A 25,205-nucleotide genomic window follows, 5' to 3' on the forward strand; every position below is an offset into this window, starting at 1 on the left:
GTCCCCAAGCCTTCGTAGAGCTTGTGCCTTATCTGCCTCCTGGTCACCCAGAGAGGCCTTTTCTGACAGTGCTAATGATGCCTACCCCCACGTACCTGCTAGCAGGTCCTTGCTTTACTTGCTTACCACCTCTTATCCTCTATCTAATGTTATCCTCATCGATTTGCAGGCTTATTTTGGGTCTCCTCCAGAAGAATGCAAGGACCCTGAGAGTAGGGAACTACATCTGTCTTTACATGTTTATTACCCCCAATGCCTACCATGGTGCCTGGTATATCATAGGTGCTTCATAAATATTTACAGAATGAATGAATAGGAAAAACAGATGAGGGACTAAGTGAACCATTTTTATTACATAACATTGAAAGAGTTTGATAACATATTCTTGGATGGAGTGAGATAATGGTGTGTAGATTTCCTATTAAAGTGTCAGGTGGGCTGTCCAGCTGTCCAGGCATCTAATCACTTAGGTCAGCATGTATGGTGTACTTCGGTGTGCACACATTTCTTTGTTTGGTTCTCACAACAATCCCATAAGTAGACAGGGCAAGGACAGAAGCAGGATCACTTATGTTTTCACAGATGAAGAAACTGAATTCAGAAAGGTTAAATTATTTTCCCATGTCATCTGGGCTGTGTCTCCAGCCCAGTCTTTTGTCGTTTTCCTGCCGTACCAGACAATGTCTGTCTCTTATGTTTTCAAACAAATCACTTGTTTATTTATTCTTTCAAGAAACCTAAATCAGATACCTGCTATTGATTGTGAAGGACTCTCTTGGGCACCATACAGTAATCAAGCTGTGCAGGTAACAATTTCTTTCTGGAGAATCAAAATGCACAAATGATTCACCAACCTGAAGATATTTAGGTAACATGCCTTATTCCTTATTATCAGGAAAACTTTAATGTTATACAGGCAGGAAAACCTTCCAGCTTGATTAATACTGGGATTAGTCTCCAGAAAAATTGACTTTGTGGCTCTCCCTGGAAAGGTAGATGCAATTGCAATAGGAGAAAAGAAAAGAGAGGACATTCTAAGCAAAGGAAACAAAATGAAACAAGAAAATATTACATTTTCAGAAATTAGTAAAGCACTAATCAAAGGAAAATGTTTGAATAGAGGGGAAACAGTGGAGGTAATAATGGGATTAATATTAAATGTCAGTTGTTTGGTGCTTTTAACATGTAGGAATGGGTTCTTGTGAGTCTTGTAAAATGCTAAGACAGTTGCCATAGAAATACAGTGTCACTATGCCACAGAGGAAGCCAGGCACCTCAGATGGTGGGGAGGGATCCTGAAGCCCCAAATTCAAATTAACAAAGACCTGTGGCCAAATATATTCATTTTTAAAGCTTGAAATTGTATGAATTAAATGTTTGATATGAAATATCTATTTTTTTTTTGTACCCAGAGAATCTTAATTGAAGTTTCATGAAGGTAAAAAGTGAGAGAAATATTCATATTTGCTTGGGAAAGAAAGGAAATATTTAATGATTATTATTTAGTGAGACTCTACAGCTGCATATCTAAATGTATCTACAGAGATACACTGGACAGAAACATACACCCCACCACATTACTACTGCCACTGATATACGAAAGGCCAGTGCAGCCCTTGACAGCGTTCTCCTCATACACTGGGATACACTCAAACTCACTCTTTACAGTAGAATCTAATATTTTAATATCACATGAGTTAACTAAACTTGTAATTCATTTACATTCGTAAACATGTACAAGGTAATCTAAGAGGTGGGTGGTGAGAAGTTTTTACATTAGAGATATGGTTTACACAGAGTGAGTAGATGGGTCCACGTATTTTCATACACAACACCATAATTGCATTACATTCCTTGGTGTTTTGTTAAATATCAGTAACTGGGCTATTTTATTACAGATGAAATTTTCTTATTATTGTAGTTATCAGGAGTATAGACTATGGAGTCAAAAGGAAATGAATTCACATTCCAGTACTGACACGTATTGTGTGATCTGGGGAAACAATAATTACCTTTCTCACTGGGTTACTAAGAAAAAATGAATTAAAATCCATGTACAGTGTTTTGAACAATATCTTGCACATATTAGCCACCTAGCAATGATACACATTAATAATAATAATTGCCTTAAAAACAACAATGATCACTTCTTGAGTAACTAGTTTGTTCATTTACCTTAAGTACATTATTTCTAATCTTTGCAAAAACGCCATGTGTTAGACAATATTATTACACTTAACAACAACAAAAAAACCCCGAGGCTTCTAAAGATTTATAAACTTATCAAAATTACTCCAATGGTAAATGGAGGAGCTGAGCTTTGACCCACACTTGACCTACTTTATTGTTTTCTGTTTTTTGACTCTGCTGTGGCTTTAATACCATGAAGTATCTCAAGTGCCTCAATAAGGCTTTCTTTCTTTTTATCTGGAATAATGGCTCATAAATATTATGACATACAAAAAAAACTCAAATGATGCATCAGTTACTGAACAGAACTTAAGAAATCCAACAAAGGAAATGAATACCGTGCAAGATAAAGCTTGTGCAAGTAAGCAAACAAAGACACAAAAATAATTCTTAGCTGGTGGACCATCTGATAGTCATTAATACCTGGCACTGGTATAAATGAATAGAAAACAGATTCCTGGTTATATTATGGTTAAATTATGTGTACTACATTATCATCACTATATAAGCAAGATAGTCCAAATTTGACCAAGCCGAGATGAGTAAGTTATTCAGAATTGATCACTGGTGAGGACAAACACTTCCAGACTGATTTTAAAACATTATCAAATTCCAGAATAAAAAAATCTGAAAAATGTAACAGGGAGCATTACCAATTCTTCTTGATTCTTTGCAATAGAGAATCAAGACCATGTAATCTTCACTTCATTGCAATCAACTTTAGGTCACCTTTAAAACCTAAGATGAATATTTTGTGGGTGGCATAATTTATTCCAATAAAACCTCATTTATTTACTATGTTATTTGGAGACCAATTAGGCAGCACCTCCCTGAGAGGCAGTGTGTTCTGGTGGTGAAGAAGACAGACTTGGGTTCCCACTGTGTTTTCACCATTTACTAGCTGTTATATTATACACATTAACTTTCTAAGCCTTCTTTTTTTCCATCTGTGTTAAAGTGATGATAAAAGAATCTACCTCATGGAGTTATTATAAAGATTAAGGAAGAGAATATATGTGAAGCCCTTATTTCAGTGCCTGGCCAGAGTAACTCTTCAATAAATATTTGTGGTTGCTCTTCTTATTATGTAAAAGTAGAATGATATAGCAGAAGCATATGAGATTTGGATTAAGACAAACTTTGGATCGGATGTACAAAGCCTCATTCAATTACTATTTATGGAATTAAGCAAATACATAACTGTATTCCAGGAAGAGACTCTCAGAAAGTTTGGATTCTTTACTAGATAGGTTAGAAGGGTAAAGCCAGGGTGGATCTTGGGGAGGGGAAATAGATTTTTTTCAAGAAAGTCATGATAATGTACAAATTATAGTAATAAATTTTAATCCTAGCAAAGATATCCAACTTTTAAACAAGACTAAAAAGCTCCCCCCAAAGACCAGAAAACTGGCAGGAAAAAGAGATTATTGACTCACACAGTTAATGTGCGCCATTGAGGATCACATTCAGTTGCTTGAATGGTTGACATTCTAAGATGTGCTCCACAACCTCAACAAGCCAGAAAGAATACATGTCAAAAATTATAAAGGATTGGAGATTTTACTCTACTTGTGAGCTAACAAGTTAGCCGACTACAGTTTCATGGCTGTGGGTGGAAGACACAGGACTCCTGGATCAGAGATGAAGGACAACTAATGACTCACAGCAAGAGCAGTCGCCAGAGAACTAGCATGCATTCGTGCCAGCTCCTCAAGCCCCGATTCCCAATTCTAAGGCCATGTGAAGAGGGGCTGACAACACCCGCACACAGTACACTGAATTACATGAGAGGAATCCTAAGCTGAAGGGATCTTTTATAACAGGTAGAGAGAGTGCCTGCCCTTTTCTCCTGAGGCAGACACAATCATTATTATACTGGACAAGAAGCAAGCCTGCACTTTGCTCCAGTGGGAAGCACTGTCTTTCAGGTTTATCACCAACAGTCTTGGAAAGGCTGTCCAGAACAAAGGACAACCAGCATGTCTGCTCACAAGACATACAGAAATGTGAGACCCGTGGAGAACTGTTGCCCCAAGATGCAACAAGACAATGTAAATACAAACTTCTCAAGTCATCCTTGTTAGAAAAGAAAAAGTCACTTTGAGAAATCTCTTTATGATTCTGAAACCTATATATCAAGCTTCATTTCCCCACCCTGAGTTCCTATTGCCAAAAGCTCTACTCATCACTGCAGGAGTCAGCACTAACAATTTACTTAACGTCAGCTTCGCTGAGCCAGAAAACACCCCTTCTGATCTGCCAGCTGGTTTGGGGCCTGATGCTCTGCATCCTCACAACTGCCTCGATTGTGTTCTTTGTAGTGGGTGAGTGATACCCACGATAATGAAAAATGATGGGTAATTTCCTTCTCTTAAACTCTGTTCTCTACCGACACACTGTGAAAAGTCAGAGGATGGCTTATTTCAACCCCCTCTACAATTGCACCATTGTTGTGGAAGGAACATAGTGTCACAGTCCTACTGGGAGTCTCCATGGGGAACCCCGGCTTACATGGCTCCCTAGGGATGGCAGCAGGAGATTGCAAGAAGAGAACAGATCACTCAACCTGCCCTGCAGCTCCTTCCTTAGAAGTGGAAGATTGTGAGATAGAGACGGTCTATGGTTCTTTTTCAGAAATCTCCTTTCATCATTAAATTTCCCAGTCCTTGCCATCAGGAGTCATTCTTGGAAAAGCATCAAACAAATTTTACCTTACTGTGTCTCAAGGCAATATTTTGCTTGGGTGAGGTTGGGTGAGGGGGAAACTTGAGTTTTAAGCCCATTCTCTGCATGGAGAAGTCACTGTCTCCAATTAAGAATAGTCATAATAAACCCTTGCATAGCATTTGCCAGGTACCAGGTACTGTTCTAAGGGCTTGGCATATAGTTACACATTCAATCAACATTATTATCCTCATATTATAAATGAGGAACCTGAGGTACAGAGATACTAAAATAAATATATGGCAGAGCTAGGATTTGAACCCAGGTAGTCCAACAGCTTTTGAAGTGTGGTGTTGGAGAAGACTCTTGAGAGTCCCTTGAACTGCAAGGAGATCCAACCAGTCCATTCTAAGGGAGATCAGTCCTGGGTGTTCTTTGGAAGGAATGATGCTAAAGCTGAAACTCCAGTACTTTGGCCACCTGATGCGAAGAGTTGACTCATTGGAAAAGACTCTGATGCTGGGAGGGATTGGGGGCAGGAGGAAAAGGGGACGACAAAGGATGAGATGGCTGGATGGCATCACCGACTCCATGGACGTGCGCTTGAATGAACTCCGGGAGATGGTGCTGGACGGGGAGGCCTGGCACGCTGCAGTTCATGGGGTCGCAAAGAGTCGGACATGACTGAGCGACTGAACTGAACTGAACTGAGTCCAACAGCAGAATCTGGGCTCTTGGCCACTAACAAGGCAGTGTGGGGGTTAAGAGAGTATTACCCATATAAGTCAGACAGTGATACCCTATAGGTTGAACTCAAGTAGAGCTTATTGGTAAATGAGTGCAGTTCAGTTCAATTCAGTTGCTCAGTCGTGTCCAACTCTGCAAACCCATGGACTGCAGCATGCCAGGCTCCTCTGTCCATCACCAACTCCCAGAGCTTACTCAAACTCATATCCATCAAGTTGGTGATGCCATCCAACCATCTCATCCTCTGTCATCCCTTTCTCCTCCCACCTCCAATCTTTCCCAGCATCAGGGTCTTTTCAAATGAGTCAGTTCTTCGCATCAGGAGGCCAAAGTATTGGAGTTTCAGCTTCAGCTGAAGCTGAAACTGTTGGATCTCTTTGCAGTCCAGGGGATTCTCAAGAGTCTTGAACACTGCAGTTCAAAAGCATCAATTCTTCAGTGCTCAGCTTTCTTTATAGTCCAACTCTCACATCCATACATGACTACTGGAAAAACCATAGCTTTGACTAGACAGACCTTTGTTGGCAGAGTAATGTCTCTGCTTTTTAATATGCTGTCTAGGTTGGTCATAACTTTTCTTCCAAGGAGCAAGCATCTTTTAATTCCGTGGCTGCAGTCACCATCTGCAGTGATTTTGGAGCCCCAAAATATAAAGTTTCTCACTGTTTCCATCGTTTCCCCATCTATTTGCTATGAAGTGATGGGACCAGATGCCATGATCTTCATTTTCTGAATGTTGAGCTTTAAACCAACTTTTTCATTCTCCTCTTTCACTTCCATCGAGAGGCTCTTTAGTTCTTCTTCACTTTCTGCCATAAGGGTGGTATAATCTGCATATCTGAGGTTATTGATATTTCTCCTGGCAATCTTGATTCCAGCTTGTGCTTTATCCAACCCAACATTACTCATGATGTACTCTGCATATAAGTTAAATAAGCAGAGTGACAATATACAGCCTTGACGTACTCCTTTCCTGATTTGGAACCAGTCTGTTGTTCCATGTCCAGTTCTAACTGTTGCTTCTTGATCTGCATACAGATTGCTCAGGAGGCAGATCAGGTAGTCTGGTATTCCCATCTCTTTCAGAATTTACCACAGTTTGTTGTGACCCACACAAAGGCTTTGGTGTAGCCAATAAAGTAGAAGTAGATGTTTTTCTGGAACTCTCTTGCTTTTTTGATGATCCAGCGGATGTTGGCAATTTGATCTCTGGTTCCTCTGCCTTTTCTAAATCCAGCTTGAACATCTGGAAGTTCACGGTTCATGTGTTGTTGAAGCCTGGCTTGGAGAATTTTGAGCATTTCTTTGCTAGCGTGTGAGATGAGTGCAATTGTGCAGTAGTTTGAGCATTCTTTGGCATTACCTTTCTTTGGGATTGGAATGAAAACTGACCTTTTCCAGTCCTGTGGTCACTGCTGAATTTTCCAAATTTGCTGGCATATTGAGTGCAACATTTTAACAGCATCATCTTTTAGGATTTGAAATAGCTCAATTGGAATTCCATCACTTCCACCAGCTTTTTTCATAGAGATGCTTCCTAAGGCCCACTTGACTTCACATTCCAGGATGTCTGGCTCTAGGTGAGTGATCACATCATTGTTGTTATCTGGGTCATGAAGATCTTTTTTCTAAAGTTCTTCTGAATATTCTTCCCACCTCTTCTTAATATCTTCTGCTTCTGTTAGGTCCATACAATTTCTATCCTTTATTGTGTCCATCCTTGCATAACTGGTAAATTAATGGCTTTTTAATGTGTATGGTAAGGAACAAACTTGAGTTTAGAATGGATGAAAGTTAACTCCAGTTAAAAAACGGAGACAGCAACAGCTTTTTCAGCCCAGATATAAGGTAACAGAAGTCACCCATCAAAAGTGATTAGCACTAAGATCCGTTAAAAATAAACCATTACTAAGGTAGAGCTGAGTTTTATTTTTCAAATATTTGGAACTACATTCCTAAAACAATAACAAATTAAATCTCCATCAAGCACATGGTAATTGAAGCCCAAAGCTCATAAATCATCATCAAGAGGCCAGAATGCCATATTGCACCTGCTTGTTCTCTTCTGAAGGGACAGCTGCAGTGCACCCATCCCTCCCACTTCCAAGACAGGGCACCACTCATTTCTCAGAAATTATTTGAAAAGAGCTGTCCCAGATCAGGGGTCAAGGACAATCAGATGGTACTGAAACTGCCTCATTTTGGAACATCATACCTACCAATTTTCTATTGTTTTTCCTTATTTTCCTGAAATGACACTCTAGAAACCCTTCTTTGCTACATTCACACTTAGCCTCACCAACACCCAAAGTTCAAAAGTGACTTGATGAAAGTTATTAAAAGCTGTATTTCTAATGCTTATGTAACCATGTCATATATCAAGTTGGCAACCTCCTCTGAGTGTTTAATGTCCAAAATTTACAGTTTCTAATTCCATTTATCATTTGTGGTTCATTCAGCATTTATTTGGCAGCAGATAGAATCTCATGATGGCCCAGACCCTGCTGTCACTTCCTACATTCACACACACACACACACACACACACACACTTAAAATTACAGAAATCAAAGGCATCTTATAGATTAGCTTACACTGCTCATTTTGCAGATGAGAAAACTGCGGTCCAGAGGTATTATGTCTAGCTACTCATTGTTTTAGGTTCCTTAGTTTTAAGCAACAGAACTTCATCGCAGACATGTTAAAGTAAAAAAGAATAATTACTATAGGGATATGATGGGAATGCCTCCAGAAGCCCAAAATAAAAAAGAAAACATAGTCAAGCCAGCCTCAGAGAATTTGAAAGGTAGTATTTAAATTTTCTGGGCCTCAAAATATCAATCCCATTACTATTTATTTTACCATTATTTATCATTGATTCCATAGCAAGAAGGTCTAAAATATCAAGGAGAATATTTCAGAGAAAGTATAGTCATCCTTCTTTATCTGTGGGGAAGTGGTTCTAAAATCTCCACAGATAGAAAAATTTGTAGATGCTCCATTCCTTATATAAAATGGTGCAGTATTTCCATAAAACCTACATACATTCTTCTATATACTTTAAATTATCTCTAGTTTACCTATCATACTTAATACAATGTAAATGCTATATCAACAGTTGCCAGTATGCAGCAGATTCAAGTTTTGCTTTTTGGAACTTTTTGGAATTATTTTAAAAATATTTTTGATCCATGGTTGATTGAATCCATGATGCAAATCCTGTAGATACAGAGAGCCAACTGTATGTGAGTATTACTGTCAAAATTAGGAGTTAGAAGTCAACAGACTTTGTATGACTTTGCACACACTTGGATTGTAAAGTAAGTAAGCAGGTTAGCCAAGTGTGAGTGACACATGGCTCACTCCGAGGTGCTTACTATGAAGGGTGGGCAGGAGCATCAGTACAATGCAGGGCACTTGGAGACAAGTGACATTCTCAAGTTCTATCGCCTTCAGATACCAGGGAACTGGGACCAGGCCTCTCCAGTCCCCAAGGAGCCATGTGCCCCTCAGTGGCTCTCCTGGGTATCCCAACAGAGCAATAACTAACTCCAAACACTCATGGGCCAACTCAAGCATATTGCACAATATCTCATTTATGGAAGTAACCCCAGGAGGTAGACATTCTCATCTCTGTTTTACAGATGAAAAAGTTGAGGCTCAGAGAAGTTAGACCACTTGTCCGATGTCACAAAGGCAGGAATAGTAGAGTTATAATCTTTTGGTCCCCACAGGATCTCTCTGGGAGACTGTCTCTGCCACCAGCAGGGCTGTCCTACATCAGCCTCACCTGTCCCCTGCAGGAGGGTCTCCTCATAGCCCTCTCATCCCTGTTCCTAGTAGAAGAAAGAGAGAGAAAAAAGAAAGCAGAACACTCTAGAAAACTACTTCCTTGCCCTTTGAAGCCAACCCTCTCTTTCCAGTCTTCTATTGATCACTTGCTACTCTTAATGCCACAGAGGGCCAGCTCATCACTTCACACCTGACATTTGTTTTCATATACGTTATACATCCTTCACTCATTCTCTGTGTTTCTTTCTCACCCTAAGTCTATTTCTGTGCCCCACTATATCTCACCCCACCTGCTCTGACGATGAACTAGAAGTGACCATGGCAGAGTAAGTGGGGGCTCTTTTTTTAAAAAAAAAATTTACTATTTAATTTATTTGAATGCACCCGGTCTTAGTTGTGGCATGTGGAATCTTTTAGTTGCGGCACAAGAAAACTTAGTTGCAGCATATGGGATCTAGTTCCCTGGCCAGGGATCGAACCCAGGCTCCCTGCATTGGAAGGACAGAGTCTTAGCCACTGGACCATGAGGGAAGTTCCTGGAAGCTCTCTCTGACTCTCCATCCCCACCCTCTGCCCTATAACATCCACTCCTTCTTTCCTTTATACTTCACAGTACTCTCTCATCTTTTTGCCCCTTTTTATTTTCTTTAATTTGGCTCTTCTAAGCCTTTCTCAATTTTCTTAGCACAATGGTCCCCCTCCCTGGGGTACTTACTACCTTGAGGTTCCTCCCACTCTACATCCCCCATCCACCTTCTAGCCATGACCTCCAGCATAGGATGGGCTGTGCATCCCAGCTCCTCACTCTCCTCCCTATCCTGACCCCATCCTTGCCTCAGTCAGTCCATCTGAAGGTGGGTGCCTTCAAATGCTCTCTGGGATGAACCATAGTAACAAAAGAAAAATGGAACAGGAAACTGTAAAGATTTATATATACAAATGTAATCCAGAAAAGCAAATGTCTATTTTTTTAAAAATTGACTTTAAAATTAAGGAAAATACTGAAGATTATGATACTTTTATTTTCAAATTTTCATGCCTTCCATAAAGATACATGAAATATTAAAATTACATTGCCACCAGGAACCTATTTTTTCCAATTACAGGCATTTTTATGCTTTCCATCAAAAAAATAAAATCTAGTAATTCTAATTTTCCAAGAGTTCCCTTTTTGAACAGGGTATATATTCTTCACAGATCAAATCTATGGTCATGCTCCTCTGAGTTCTTTAATCAATGTCCAAGTAGAAAAAGATGATTGTATTCAGAAGGAGCAGCAGCATGGGAGAGGGCAGTAAATTTGATGCCCCAAATGACTTTCCAGATAAAAGTTCTGGTTCAGAGCAGACTGTACTATAGAAGATCTCCCCATTTTAAGGTGGGGTTAATACATGAAAAACTTGGGTTCCCCAAGTAAATGAATTATCTGTTTGTTTTTTATCATACAAAGGCTTTGCCAAAAAAAAAAAATCTTTACAAATTTGCTACTCTTAAATCTTAAAACAGTATTCAATTTATCATATATTCATTTGCATCAATCCGACTTCTCTGGATTGGAACAGCTCAAGTACACCTAGAAGCAAAACATGAGTCAAGAAGGCCAAAACACTGATTCATATAAAGGACTGAGAAAAAATTGTTAGCTCCTGGAAGAACACACAAGCAAAGCCAGTCTTGTGAATAGTGGAATTTAAAGGTTGTTGTTCGAGAGCTGGTCAATAGCAGATAAAGACACCACAGCTTGCCCAACCTCACAGGGTGACAGAAAAACTGAAAACTGGTTCAAGGACTGGATTGCTGTCAAGCCACTATCAGAACCCAGACATGATGCTATAGGTGGCGTAATGATTTACATCACAAGGAGGAAGGCCACATACAGAGCATGAAAATGCAGAAAACTAGAGGAAACCTGGGTCCATGAGGGCATCATGGACCTGAATTAACTGCTAACCTCGAAAAAGGGGGTGCTGTTCAATATTCCCAGGCCCTCTCAAATATCAGTCATATTGCCTAGAGTTCCCAAGATACGTCAATAAAGACAGTTCCTTAAGTCCTTGGTTTTTAAGTTTTTTTTAAAAAAGATTCTTAAAGACTATGATTTAAAATTTCAGAAATATGCTCACCTACTAGAGATGCACCAAATTTCACCTAACTTCCTTTTTTCTAGGTCGCACGACGCAGCATGCATGAGTCAAACCCACACCCCCTGCATTGGGAACATGGACTCTTAACCACTGGACTTCCAGGGGAGTTCCTCACCTAGTATTTTTGAGGGGTAGGTCAGTACCCACCGCCTTAAGCTAAGCCCTTAATAATCACTTGGAAATTTAGCAAGGAACTGACAGCCAGCTGAGAACAAAAATAGAACAGAAGGCAGACCCCAATCTCATGAGATCAAAGAATAGGAAAAAGTTCCATGGGTCAACAACGTCTTCACAGTATGACAGACCACCACCCAAGTTGGAAGAGCTCCCACTTTAAAAGCTCTGAAAATGGTGGTTTTGGAGGGGCAGGTACAGCAGCAGCTATCCTAGAAAAGAACTGACACTACAAGCGAATGTAGATCAACTCCCTGAGAATCCTTTACAGCAAAATTCTACCATCTCATTACAATTTCATAAATTATACATTCTCAGACAATGAATATCCAAGATGTGGCCAGAGCTGTTTAGAAACACTTCAGAGCATGTGAGCATAATTCCATACTGCATTATAAGGGATTCCTATGAAATTACACCATGCATCTTTCTGAACCTCAAGGCAGTCCATCGGAAAACAGAAGTGCTCTGAAATGGATCAATAAACTCTGATTATTTTGGCTTTCTTATAACAAAGCCTTCAGAAATTAAGAATATTCTTAGAGACTACTTTAATCAGCCAAAATAGACAGTTCCCAGTTTAAACAAGAGGAGGTTTGTCATTAAATGGCTGACTTGGCCAAGCACAACACTCTTTTCATCACTTTCTTTTTTACCCAGTGTTTTTCTGTCTTAAAGCTATTATTCAATGCATCCCCTAAACTTTCTCCAGTTTTTCTTTGCAGTAAATACACTTAAGTCACAAAAGCTCTTTCTTGGAAACAAATGTCTTTATTAGTCAATAGGCTATTGGAAATCTGGTCAAATTTTAGACAGAAATTTTTATTAAATTTTATAAATTTATTTATAAAATTTTAAGACAGAAATTATTCTTATTCTTGCTTTTAGCCAAGATCAAGATGCAGGGTTCACTTAGGAAATCCAGAAGCCTCTCTTAAGGAATTTAGCTCAGCCTTTCTGGCAAAGGACTCAGGATACATGGCATAAGGATTTGACCACCCAAGATGGAACACCTGACACAAGTGAAGGGAAGGCCCAAGGTATATTGTCCAGTCACTCAAGAACAGTCTAATGAACTCAGACTCCCCCCACAGAGATCACCATACTGTTGGACAACTATGGTCCAACTATGGTCCAACACATTAGCATGCATCTTCCAGTTTTGCTGACTCCAGTCCTGTGTGCTAATAAGAAACCTCCAGCTGCCTGAGGACTGCTCCCCACCCATGTATTTCTAGGAGCTCATGTGTGCTGGTTCCTATAGCACCCACGCTGCCTGCCTGGCACACCAGGCAGCCTGGGGACTGCTACTGCTCACAGCTGCCCCAGGCCCTGCAGCCCTCCTGTGGAGGACTAGAGGCTACCTTCCTTTGTGTTATACTTTGTTATATTGGTCCCTGTGCCATAGATCACTGAGCTCCAATGTGTCACAGACTGTCATGGCATGGTTTTTACTTACAGCTGTCTCTCTCCTCAGAGAAGGAAATGGAAACCCACTCCAGTATTCTTACCTAGAGAATCCTGTGGACAGAGAAGCCTAGTGGGCTGCCCTCTATGGGGTCAGACAGAGTCAGACATGACTGAAGTGACTTAGTATGCATGCATATATTGGAGAAGGAAATGGCAACCCACTCCAGAATTCTTGCCTGGAGAATCCCAGGGACAGAGGAGCCTGGTGAGTTGCCAACTATGGGGTCGCACAGAGTCAGACATGACTGAAGCGACTTAGCAGCAGCAGCAGCAGTCTCTCTCCTCTAAGCCCAGAAGTGCTACAGAAGTTGGGCTGTGATTCGAGACTCATTCTAGCTCCAGAGCTGGACTCAGTCTCCCTCCTGCTCTCTTACAACTAAGTCTTTGACATAAAATCCTACCTACCCCAAGAGCTTTCTCATTAAGATCTCCTTAGTCCTCTGGAAAAAGGTGGTCATCAAGTCACCCCATCTGTTAAGCATGTGGCTAAGTTGCTCCTGAGTTCCTTGCTACTCAGAGCCCACCTAGTCAAGGCTTGGAACCTAGTCATTCTCTTAGAGGTGGTCAGACACTAATGTCAAAAGAAAATCATCTTGATCAGAGCAACTAACATGTCCCACATCATGAAGAACAAAGAGTTTGATACAAGAGACAGAAGACCTCCCAGGGCAAGCAAGTAAGAAAGGCAAGGAGAACAGAAAAGGGAACATGTAAGAAGGAAACATAAAGCCGTGGGTTTGGGCAAGCACACGGCTTCCCGGGGATGTGGCTGACAAGGGTCAAAGCAGCTTTTCATTCCTGTGATGATAAGCTGGTCATTCCCAGTTGGACCGGTCCCAGGCTCCACTCCAAAGCTCTCTACACAAAGGTGCATAAATGTGATGTGACCAGCTTGTGACTGTAACCAAGGAAAGCCAAGAGAGGAATAATGACAGGGTGAGGAAAATTCATGATGCTACTTACCCTCCTCAGACTCAAAGCCTTGGCTATTTGATTTTGCTTATCCTAACAGGCTGTTGTGGGACATTGAGGATGGCTGTAGCCTGCCACCATTTGGACATTTCTACAGGTTTATTTATTATTATCTGGTAAGAACTTCTCCTTATATTTATGAAGAACAGATGATCAACAATACAGCCCAGGGTCCTGTGTACAAAGTAGGAGAAACATACAGCTTTTACCAAATATAGTTTATGAATGTCATATCCACATTCTGATAGACTCACTGTAAAGCTGTAATATCAATAATAACAGTCTTTCCATTACAGATATTGGAATAAATGCTTTCCATGTGGAGCCAAAGTAATTATTATCAATATTTGGGTGAACCAGAATACCGGTGACAGCTCCAACAGCTGCGTACAGCTTTGGCTCTGTAACAAAACACAGAAAGCTCCCCAGTGAGAAACAAGGCAGGGTTTGATGAATTTCACTCAGCTCTTCAGTTACAGATTATTAAAAGATGAATTATAAAATTGGCTCAGTGATGGCCATGCACATTCTTTCTGGCCAACATCATCCCCAAGGCTCTGATTGTCACAGAAGAATCTTTAAATCAGAGGACAATTCAGGTCTAACTCAAACAGACAGTGTTTGTAAAGCTGCCACGCACCATTAGCACGTGCACTTCCCTGAGCGATCATCCAATTACTCACCACAGACCGCCACACGCGGCTGCTAATGGGACAAAGACAACACGGGATGACATAAGGGTCTGAGCACTGCCTTTTTCTAGCCCATGAATAGGCATCTAGGAGATGGAGACAAGTAGACAATGCTTTCAGGAGATGTTTAACCAGAAGCCCTGGACGGAGGACAGAGTTCTATATGCTTTCTTAAGCAGACAAAAGGTTTTGGCAGCATGTTCTTACAAATTCTAGGTGGAATTCAGCAAAATATGCTGAATCTATTAGGATGTTGAGTTATTTCCATTGCAACACACTACGATTTCATTCCCTTTTAGATTTCCTGGTTTAGTCAGGGTTCTCCAGAGAAACAGAATCAATAGGATAAATAGACGGAAAGATAGATAGAGCTATAGTTAAAGGCACTGATATAGATATACATAGTTACAGGGATGGATAGATATATATAGAGAGATATAGATAGAGTATACCTCTATACAGAGAGGGTCTTCCCAGGTGGCTCAGGTAAAGAATCTGCCTGCCAATTCAGGAGACACAGCAGACACTGGTTTCATCCCTGGGTTGTGAAAATCCCCTAGAGGAGGAAATGGTAACCCACTCCAGTAGTCTTTCCAGGAAGATCCCATTGACAGAGAAGACTGGTGGGCTACAGTCCATGGGGAAGCAAAGAGTCAGACACAACTGAGCATCTGAGCATGCATGCATATACAGAGAAAGATTGAGGGGGGGTGGATTTAAGAAACTGGCTCAGGAAATTGTGAGAGCTGGAAAGTCTCAAGTCTTTCTGTAAGACAGACAGGACAGCAGGCTGGAAATTCAGCTAAGTGTTGACATTTCAGGCTTGGGTATGAAATCTGCAGGGCAGTCTGGCAGGCAGGGGATTTGTACGGTGCCTATGGTGTAGTCTTAGAGCAAAATCAATTGATTAGATGAGACCTACCCACATTATGGAGAATAACGTTTTACTCAAAGTCAACTCATCATAAATGTTCACCATATCATAAAAAATACCCTCACAGAGGGTATTTCATCCCTCTATGAACATCCAGAGTTATGTTTGACCAAACAACTGGACACCATAGCCTAGCCAATTGGTAAAACTAACCATCACATTACTTTTTCCTGAAATATAATGGCAGGATATAAAATTTTCTATTTTAAGTGTTCTCAGCATTCCATATATCTGGCTGAGAAAGGCTGACACCTCCTGCCTCACACTCACATACAACATCAACTCAGGACATGAAGATAGCTGGTATCCTTCAGAATGGGCCCTGGAAAGATGTGTGTGCACAAAGCTTGAGTAAGCAAGCTGCTATCTACCTCCTGTCACCCCCTCCCTCTTTCTAGACTGACCTTCCTATAATACACCGAGGGAGAAGGGAGATTTGATTCATATCCCCGTCTATTCATTACTTTCTTTCATTGATTTCCAGGCTACCTTGGGCCTCCATTTGTGCCGCTCCTGGGAACCCCTGCGGGCTGGGAATAAGGAGAACCATATTTGACATGAGACTGCCTCCACCAGGCTGGCCTGGAGAGAGAGGGTCAGGACAAGAACCTTTCCTTAGTTCCTTACCTAACACACCAGGTGGTATGGATGCATTAGACTGCTGTGAGTATGGGGCCAGATAGAGGATACTGCAATGCAGGAATAAAAGTAACACTTATGTTAAGCAGCACTGTTCAGTGTTTAAGGAAATTTACCAAGGTAAACCCTTCTTAGGGACTCTCCTCAGGATATAACCCATTTCCACATTTCAATCCCCTGTATTAAAGCCCATCTTTCCCTTACCCCTTGGAGAGAGAACTACTTCTTCAATCCTTCCCAGAGTGAATCTCTGTTTCCTCTCTAGTACCAATCTGATACCCCACCAAGGACATTTGTGGGCCTCCACAGTTCCTGGCAATACCTTTCCAATCCTGGGATTATTTATCAAAAATGTGCTTTGGCTAATAATCCAGATTGGGATTTGGTATTTTAAATACAGTCCCCCATGGAGATCTCTCTACAGAGTGATCTGAAGGTAACAGGTCTCCAGATTCTTCCTTTTGTCTTTTAGAATGTATACATAACTTCCAGACAAAACATGCATGATGCAGACATACACATCCAAAGAACAAAAATAATTCTCCAAAGCAGTACAGTCCAAATCAATATGAATAAAGAAAAATATTTTCTTCAAACAAACAATCTGCCAAGCTGTTGCCTGCCCACAACAGAAAGATTACTTTATGTTCTTATGCACAGTGATTTTAGTTTCCCTTTTCATCATCTCCCTATTCCTAACAACTCCTGGGAGCCTGACTAGGCTGGACGTTGGCACATGTCCTGAAGCCTTTCCTAACAGCAGAATTCCTTGCCCCTGAGTCATAACCTAAGACAGTCCTTCCCAACTTTGATCATGGTATATAATAAACTCATGATATGATAAGCTCATATGGTACCATAGGATAAATGGACTGGGGCCGTTTATGGTAAGAGGCTGCCCCAGGCCCTAGATCTGGCTTTCCAAAGGGGAGAGGAAGCAGGGTTTAGCACATACCTCATCTATTACATAGTATCTCAAGGAACCCCAGGACACCTCTGGGATGCTCTGCCCATGCCATGCTCATCTATCTTGAGCCAGATTGAATTTTTAGGCAGAACTTCCTATTCCCAATATCATTGACAAGTGGCAAAAAACAACATAAAAGAGATCCTCCCATCATTAGCAGTAAAGGCCAAGAGGCTGGACTGAGAAGCTGCTGCTGCTGCTGCTGCTAAGTCGCGGCTGTGGTTTATTAGACACATCTGTAATAACTGGCCTTCAAAACTCCAAGGGAAGTTCTCTCTGACCTCCCTTGTGACTATTCCCAAGTTGAGAAGCTATAGTCTGAAACAGCTAACGAGGGAGGTTGACTACACTTCTGATAGAGAAAAAAGTGACTACAATTTTTATAGGAAAAAAAAGTTCTTACAACCTATAAAATGCCTCTTTTTTCACCTAAAAAGATGAAGAACAAAGACAGAACTTCAGTCACAATCTTCTTGAAAAGTAGAGTATTTGTACCCACAACCTAATTTATTGACTGTCATTGAAAGATAAGGACAGTGTCTTTCTTAATTTCTGTCATAACCTAGTTCCTAGCCAAAGGTTTGAGACATAGTAAATGCCCAATAAATATTACAACAATGTGCTCCGCAAATTGCAGCAGGGGATAACTTTTAGTATATTCATCCAGAACTTAAGGAATTGAAATTCATTCCACTAGTGATTTACAGTTTAAGGAGATTATCTAGCAGGAGGTAGCTTCTCAAAATAAGATTTCAGACAGAGAGCCATCTGTCAACTAATGATATAGATATTAAGAAATGAGAACTCTCTCACCAAATTGCTAAGTCAGACCTCCTGCCTTTGTAGAGAAGCAGCTGAAGTGCCATTATCTGCTTGCACCGCAGGCCAAAGCCCTTCAGCTCCTTCTGTTCTCCACCTCCAGAACCTGTTGAGAAACCAGATATCCCCTCCATGAAGCCAACAGGCCCTCATGCTGTTTACATTGTACGACAGCCTGCTGGTCAAATTCTTCTCTGAACGTTCCAAATAATTCAACACGCTCGCTGTTTCCTTGATACGAGTCAATAGTAGAGGAACTGCACACGGTTGAGTCAGAATAAACACAAGCGCTATTAAAAATCCATTCAGATAGCCTTCTTTTTTTGTTGATGTTCTTAATAACTAGACAAGAATTGAGCTGAAGTTGATATCTTGAACATCTAGGACAAAAGAAGCTGTTAAAGTTAATACATAGTGTATACAAGTAAATATATTACTAAAATTAAAGGAGAACACATTAATCCTCCTGTGAGCACTACATTTTTAACTACTTTTTATAGTGGTTATTTACATGTAAAAAGATTTAGGCTCTTTAAAAGCAAGTATAATATACTTATTTAATATATTTATTAAAACATGATAACTGGATTTCTCCATTTAATATTTTGTTGTATTTTGTTTCCTTTCATGATGCTCAAAAAGTGATGACTGAATTTGCTTTCATATTCTACAGTATTTCACTTATATAGTAGTTTAACTTAGTAGTCTAAATGACCAAGATTTGATTCTATGAAAATCTTGACATAAATGAGCTAACACAAATATTATTGCTTAACCATATATATGGGATTTAAAAAAACTAAAGAATTCCCCCATCAAAACATACAACCCATTTTTGTCCATTTTCCTTGACTATGACCAACACTTGATCTTGGAAATAGTTAACTGAGTAACACGATGGAAAGAAGGCAAGATAAAGAAAATGCTTCTTCTCATTAACTATATTCCGGTCTAGTTTATCAGTTGTTCACTGTGTGGAGTTTGTGATCCTAAATCACAGAATCACAGAAAAGAAAATGAATGCCAGACTATATCTCTGTTAGCAGAGATAAATAGGTTTCTTTATCTTGGTCTTAGATTCCCAGGAAGATATTTTCTGTACTGTTACATAATATTTATTTTACACATTCTTAATAAACATCTTCCCTGTGCAAACTCATGCTTCTACTATGCTTGTAAAAATGCTTTTCTTATTTGGTGATTTAAGTTGAAGGACACCTGGTAAGCCTCCTTCAGAGTTACTCAATTCTAAATGTACTTTCAAGAAGCAGTTATTGTGTCACTTGCTATATGCCAAATATTTGACCCAGAATGAAAATAAGACAGTCCCTGGCCTCATGAACTCACAATCTAGTGAAGGAACAGAGATACAACAAATCAAGCTAATGCCATACTATCAAAGATATAACAGAGGTAGATACAAAGGAGGATCAGCCAACTCTCTGGGTGTGGAAAACATGGAGCACTGCATGGGAAAAAAAAATAGTTCATCTGGTTCTCTGAAAGGTGAGGAGATGGCATCCACAAGGACTGGGAGAGAAAGGTACTCCTGACAGAGGGAGTGACTCTGCATGATGAGGGGAAAACAGTGGGCAGATGATGCGTAGGTCATTATCATCAGAAGACAATGGCATGGAGTGGTAAAGGCTGGAAAGTCTAATTTAAAACAAATTATGAATGATCCTGATCACTTTTTAAAAAAAGACCAGTAGCTTTTTTGTCTATTTTTAAGTCACAAAAACCAACAAATTGAAGTTCTCCCTAGGAAACCATATTTCATATACCACATCTTCCCTGACCTCATGCTCAAGCCTTTATTTCACACTCCTTTGCTAGTTCACGTCCAGACTTTTGAGTTTAAAGATCAGGATCCCTGTTCAGAAAACTGAATACGGAGAGTCCCAAGAGACTGGCTTCACAGCTCAGACTCTGCTGTGTCCTGTTTTCTCCAGTCCCGAGTTTCCTCCTGGAATCCACCTTTCCCACAGTTCCCTATTTGCTCCTGCAGCTTTGCCATGGAGAAGAGTACAAATTTTGGAAGATCTCTTTCTTCTGAAAGAGGTCTTTCTGCCCTTCCTTCTTCATTTTCACCTTTAGTTGAACAATGACTGCCAGTATCTATAATCACTCTCATTCAGCACAGCCTAAGCTATAATTCTTAAATTATGTAAAGCCCCTCCTCTCTCCTACCATCTACAGTTAGCTTCTACAGGTAAAGATGGGCATGCTAAAACAGCTCTAACTTTAACTTTTCTTTTTTTAACCTCATTTCTCTATTTTTAATCATTTCCATTGTCCTATTCTGGATCTCAAGAATCTTTTTAATATAGGGATGTAAGCTCAAGAGTTGATCAAGGCTTAAGGTAACAAGTAGACCAATTAGCAGTGCTCACATTCAGGGGACTCTGCATGCCTTCCACATCACACCATCCTTCCTAACCCCAGAGTTTGATTGTTAATTTAAACACAACTTTTGGTCCATGATATTTCTTTATAAACATCTCAACCCAAGATTAAAAGTATCAGACAGATAATTGTATCCACTTGGGAGAACAACAAATCCTGAGGGCACATATGCAAGTCAAGAAGGAGACACTTTCCATGTTCTTACTCCTGCTTGGCCATGTGTTGCTTCAAGTATCTCAAAGAAATCTCAAGAGCATGTGCTAGCTGAATCCCTGAAGGCACATAAGATAAACTTGAACCTGGTTTAAATATGGATATTTGTTTATTTATTTAAATCCTATGCCTTCAGAGTGAAAAGGGTCCAGTGTAGTCAACTTGCTACCAAGAGACTGCTTGATTTCTTCAAGAGACAGTGTCTGTTTCTGGCAGTTGGGCATATGCTGAGGCAGTAGCTAGGTCTACTAAGCATGAGTCCCCAGTTTGGAGCCCATGCATAGCCTCCATCCTTACCACCATGACTGCTCTATTCCAGGCAAGTTCTTCCCACTGGGACATATTCTTTCAGCACTACCTTTCAAGAGGACCTCTATATGCACTGTAGAGAAGCTGAGGTCCATTTTTCCCTTGCACTCTCTTTTTGAGTCAGCCCATCTGAGAACCAAGCTGAAATTAAAAGAGGCTTGCCCCTTGGAAGGAAAACTGTGACAAACCTAGACAGTGTATTAAAAAGCATAGAAAACACTTTGCAGACAAACGTCTGGATAATCAAAGCTACAGCTTTTCCAGTAGTCATGTATGGATGTGAGAGTTGGACCATACAGAAGGCTGAGTGCTGAAGAATTGATGCTTTCAAACTCTGGTGCTAGAGAAGACTCTTGAGAGTCCCTTGCACTGCAAACCAGTCAATCCTAAAGGAAATCAACTCTGAATATTCATTGGAAGGACTGATGCTGAAGCTCCAATATTTTGGCCAACTGATGTGAAGAGTAGATTCTGTGGAAAAGATCCTGATGCTAGGAAGGTTTGAGGGCAGAAGGAGAAGGGAATGGCAAAGGATGAGATGGTTGGATGGCATTACCAACTCAATGAACATAAATTTGAGCAAACTCTGGGAAATAGTGAGGAATAGGGAAGCCTGGCATGCTGCAGTCCAAGGGGTCACAAAGAGTCAGACACGACTTAGTGACTGAACAACAACAACATTAGGTTGTCATTAGAGATTCCTCCTATATATTAATGAAAGTAAATGTATTAGTAGCTAATTTGTGTCTGATTCTTTGAGACCCCATGGACTGTGGCCCGCCAAGCTCTTCTCTCCTTGGGATTCTCCAGGCAAGATTACTGGAGTGGGTTGCCATTCCCTTTTGCAGGGGATCTTCCCAAGCCAGGGATCAAACTCAGGTCTCCTGCATTACAGGAAGGTTTTTTACAATCTTAGCCACCAGGGTTAATCCTATATGATTAATGTTCTGCTTAGAGGGGCAGAGACATGTGCAGAGAGGAGAACACCCTAGGAAGAAAGAGACACACCGAGGGGAGATGGCCCTGTGACAATTGAAGCAGAGATTGGAGTCAAGGAGCTGCAAGGAATACTAGGAACACCAGAAACTAAAAGAAAGCCATGGAATAGATTCGATCGTAGAGTCCTCAGAAAGAAGGTGGGCCTGCTGACTCCTTGTTGCAGACTACTAACCTCCAAAACTATGAGAGAATAATTTCTATTGTTTTGAGCTACCAGTTCTGGTACCATAATAGTACCTGGTACATACTAAGGGCTTGATATAATTTAAATTGTTTTTTAAAGCATTTTGACAGTGCCTATTGCATGGTATATGTTCATTAAAAGGCAATTGGTAGTATTATTATTAAACATCAATGAGTCAATATTGCTTAGCCAAAAGTTTTCTTCCTGAGTACCTGGTCTCCTGCCATTTGTTCTTAACTTCCCATGGGGACCTAGAGGTGCTGTAAGGCTTTTCAGGGATAATAAGCCACATGTTAAAGAAAACAATTAGTAGGTCTTTGTGGTATCATGTCTCTTTCTGAACAAAAATAAAGTTTCTAAAAGGTCTCAAACAGGAACAAACAAAAGAGGATAAAACTAACAAGGGGAAAAGAATTATTTGGCAAAAGCAGCCTAACACCATTTCAGACCCAAATTCCAAATTAATGATACCCATCCAGGGAACACAACAGTCATCTAAGGGAAAAGAGTGTTAACAAGAAGAAAAAAATAATTTTGCTCCTTTGCACAAATTTCCACCAGAAATACAGATGTCAGACATCATTTTGTACCAGGCATTAGTCAGTTGATCCTTGTTTACAAATTCTTGTTGAGAATTTGTTTTGCTTGCAGGCACAGCCATCCCTGGCTCATGACCAAGAGAGCACTAAGCATTTCATTCTGTGAACTTTTTCATTGATTTAAGGGGAAGACTAACTAGAGAGGCTAACCATGCAGCCCGAAGAACAGAAGCTTTGATTCCTCACAGAAAAAGCTCTGACTTTTTCACCCGGATAACTCCAAATGACTTTCTCCTGGATTGCTGGCTGGAGAATGAGTTGCTACTGAGAAGAGAACAGTCAAACAAAAACTGCCTGTATGTATGTACTCTCTGTGTCCCTGTGTCCAAAATCGGACGAGAGATTGATAAACAAGAAGACTTCATTTGGTGGAAGGAGAATCCAGAACTCATTTTTCCTTGATATTAAATGCATACTTAGTCACTTAGTTGTGTCTGACTCTTCGTGACCCCATGAGCTGTAGCCCATCAGATTCCGCTGTCCATGGCTTCTCCAGGCAAGAATACTGGAGTAGATAGCCATCTTCTTCTCCAGGAGATCTTCCCTGTCTCCCGCATTGCAGGCAGATTCTTTGCTGTCTGAGCCACCAGGGAAGCCAATCAGCAAAATTTGGGATAATTCCAAAATTCCAGAAAATCACCACTGAAATGATTTTCTGTTACTTATCTTTCTCATGGAATTGTTTCTAGAAGTGAACAATGGATCCTCTCCTATATTTGTCTAAGAGAAAAAAGTGACTACTAAGAAGATTTGTATGTTTAATAAGGATTTGATTAGGATAGATGATCTTTCCAACTGTGGCCCCCAGTTAGGTCCAGAATGTGAAACATTTGCATTCACGGACAGAGATGAAGCTCAACAATGGGCACAATGAAAAATAAGGAGGGAAGTTCGTGGGTGTTTAGGGACAAGGTCTATTTATTGTGACTAATGTGTTGCAATTCCTATCCTTCCTTCTAGGGCATTAAAAAAAAAAAAAAATAGGACTTCTGCCAGATTTCAAAAAGACTTTTGATACATTCCCCACTACCCATCCCCAGGGCCAGGTATGCCTTATTACCTACAGTCAGTTCCCACACTGACTGTCCCATGAGAGAATCTTAATTTTGTTAAGATCTGAGAATGAAATTGTATTTCAGTACCAAAAAGCCTGTCCCTATTTTCTTCTCTTAATTTTCATCATTACTCAAAATAAGAATATTCATCCTCCTTACCTTTGCAGTACAACTTTAATTTATAAATGCCAGAGATTTATAATTCTGTTATCTGAAAAATTATACATCAGACATGAGTCTTTATTTTTCTTGAACAGCACTGTTTTTGCAATGAACTCCACCCTTCCTTAGAGGCATATAAATTAACATAGCTCAAAGCCACACACTGGACCACCTCTCCTCAAGTTGTTTGGCCAGAGCTATTTATATAATTTTAAATGCTTTCAAGTATTTTCTAAAATTGCAAATTTCAGTGATAAATTTCTTCTACCTTAGAACCAGCAAAGTAATTTGTACAGATATGACTATGCAAGCAGATTTTAAATGGATCTTAGCAAAAAATTTTGAAGACCCACTTCTTTGGCCAAAGATACAAATGACAGACACTCTCAATTTTGGCACCAAACTTCTGATCTCCCAGTGTTTGTGACTGGCATAATCACTTTATTTTGAAAGTCAGGCTCTGAAAAACAATGCAGAGAACTTTTGATAGTCTACCTTTGTTTAATGAGAAGTATCAGAAAAAAATAACATACTGCACTAAAAATTTCATTGTGAGTAACCTAGCTGTTAGACTCCAGACTGGATGATTTGGTACATTTCAGCCTCTTTTCCTTTTGATACCGTGTAGAACTCAGCTTTTTTTTTTTTTTTTTTTTTGAGTACCCAGAAAAAAAAAATAATGTCATATAAATGGTTAAGAAGATTTCATCATAGTTTTCTTACAGATGGCTTATTTTAGTTATGTTCCCTAGGACACAACAAGTTATAAATGCTATGAATGGTACAAAAGTAGAGCAAAATACAATGTGAAAAGAGAATATTATCTAAGCTCCTCTGTTCTCAAGTCACGTTCTATGTATTTCTGTTATGCACACAGTGTGATATTTATCTATATTATATTCCCAGTAAACTAAGCTCTGGGAAACAGAGAACAAGCCTTGCTCTTCCTTGCTTTCCTAGAACCTGGCTCTTAGGAGATATTTAAGTATTTATTAAATAAATATGAATCAAGTAATTCACTTCCTTTGTTAGTTGTCAACAGGACTAAAATTGAAAAACATAAATGAATTGAATAC

General features: G+C 40.0%; 1 protein-coding gene across 30 annotated transcripts in view; it reads right to left on the reverse strand.

Annotated features, from left to right (window-relative positions):
• Window positions 1-25,205, reverse strand: part of LOC112587813 (potassium channel subfamily K member 16) — a 377,120-nt gene that overhangs the window by 199,222 nt on the left and 152,693 nt on the right. For 4 of the 30 annotated variants that reach the window (XR_006639715.1, XR_006639705.1, XR_006639696.1 and 1 more), the window contains one exon: window positions 14,143-14,325. The exons of 17 other annotated variants lie outside the window; for them this stretch is intronic. The gene's annotated coding sequence lies outside the window, so the exon portion shown is untranslated. Of the gene's footprint in view, window positions 1-7,514; window positions 9,436-14,142; window positions 14,326-17,859; window positions 18,598-23,921; window positions 24,590-25,205 lie in introns of those variants that run through there. 9 more of the 30 variants (XR_006639717.1, XR_006639709.1, XR_006639698.1 and 6 more) reach the window with 6 other exon arrangements.

This window comes from Bubalus bubalis, chromosome 11 (genome assembly GCF_019923935.1).
Source record: "Bubalus bubalis isolate 160015118507 breed Murrah chromosome 11, NDDB_SH_1, whole genome shotgun sequence".
Lineage (NCBI taxonomy): Eukaryota > Metazoa > Chordata > Mammalia > Artiodactyla > Bovidae > Bubalus > Bubalus bubalis.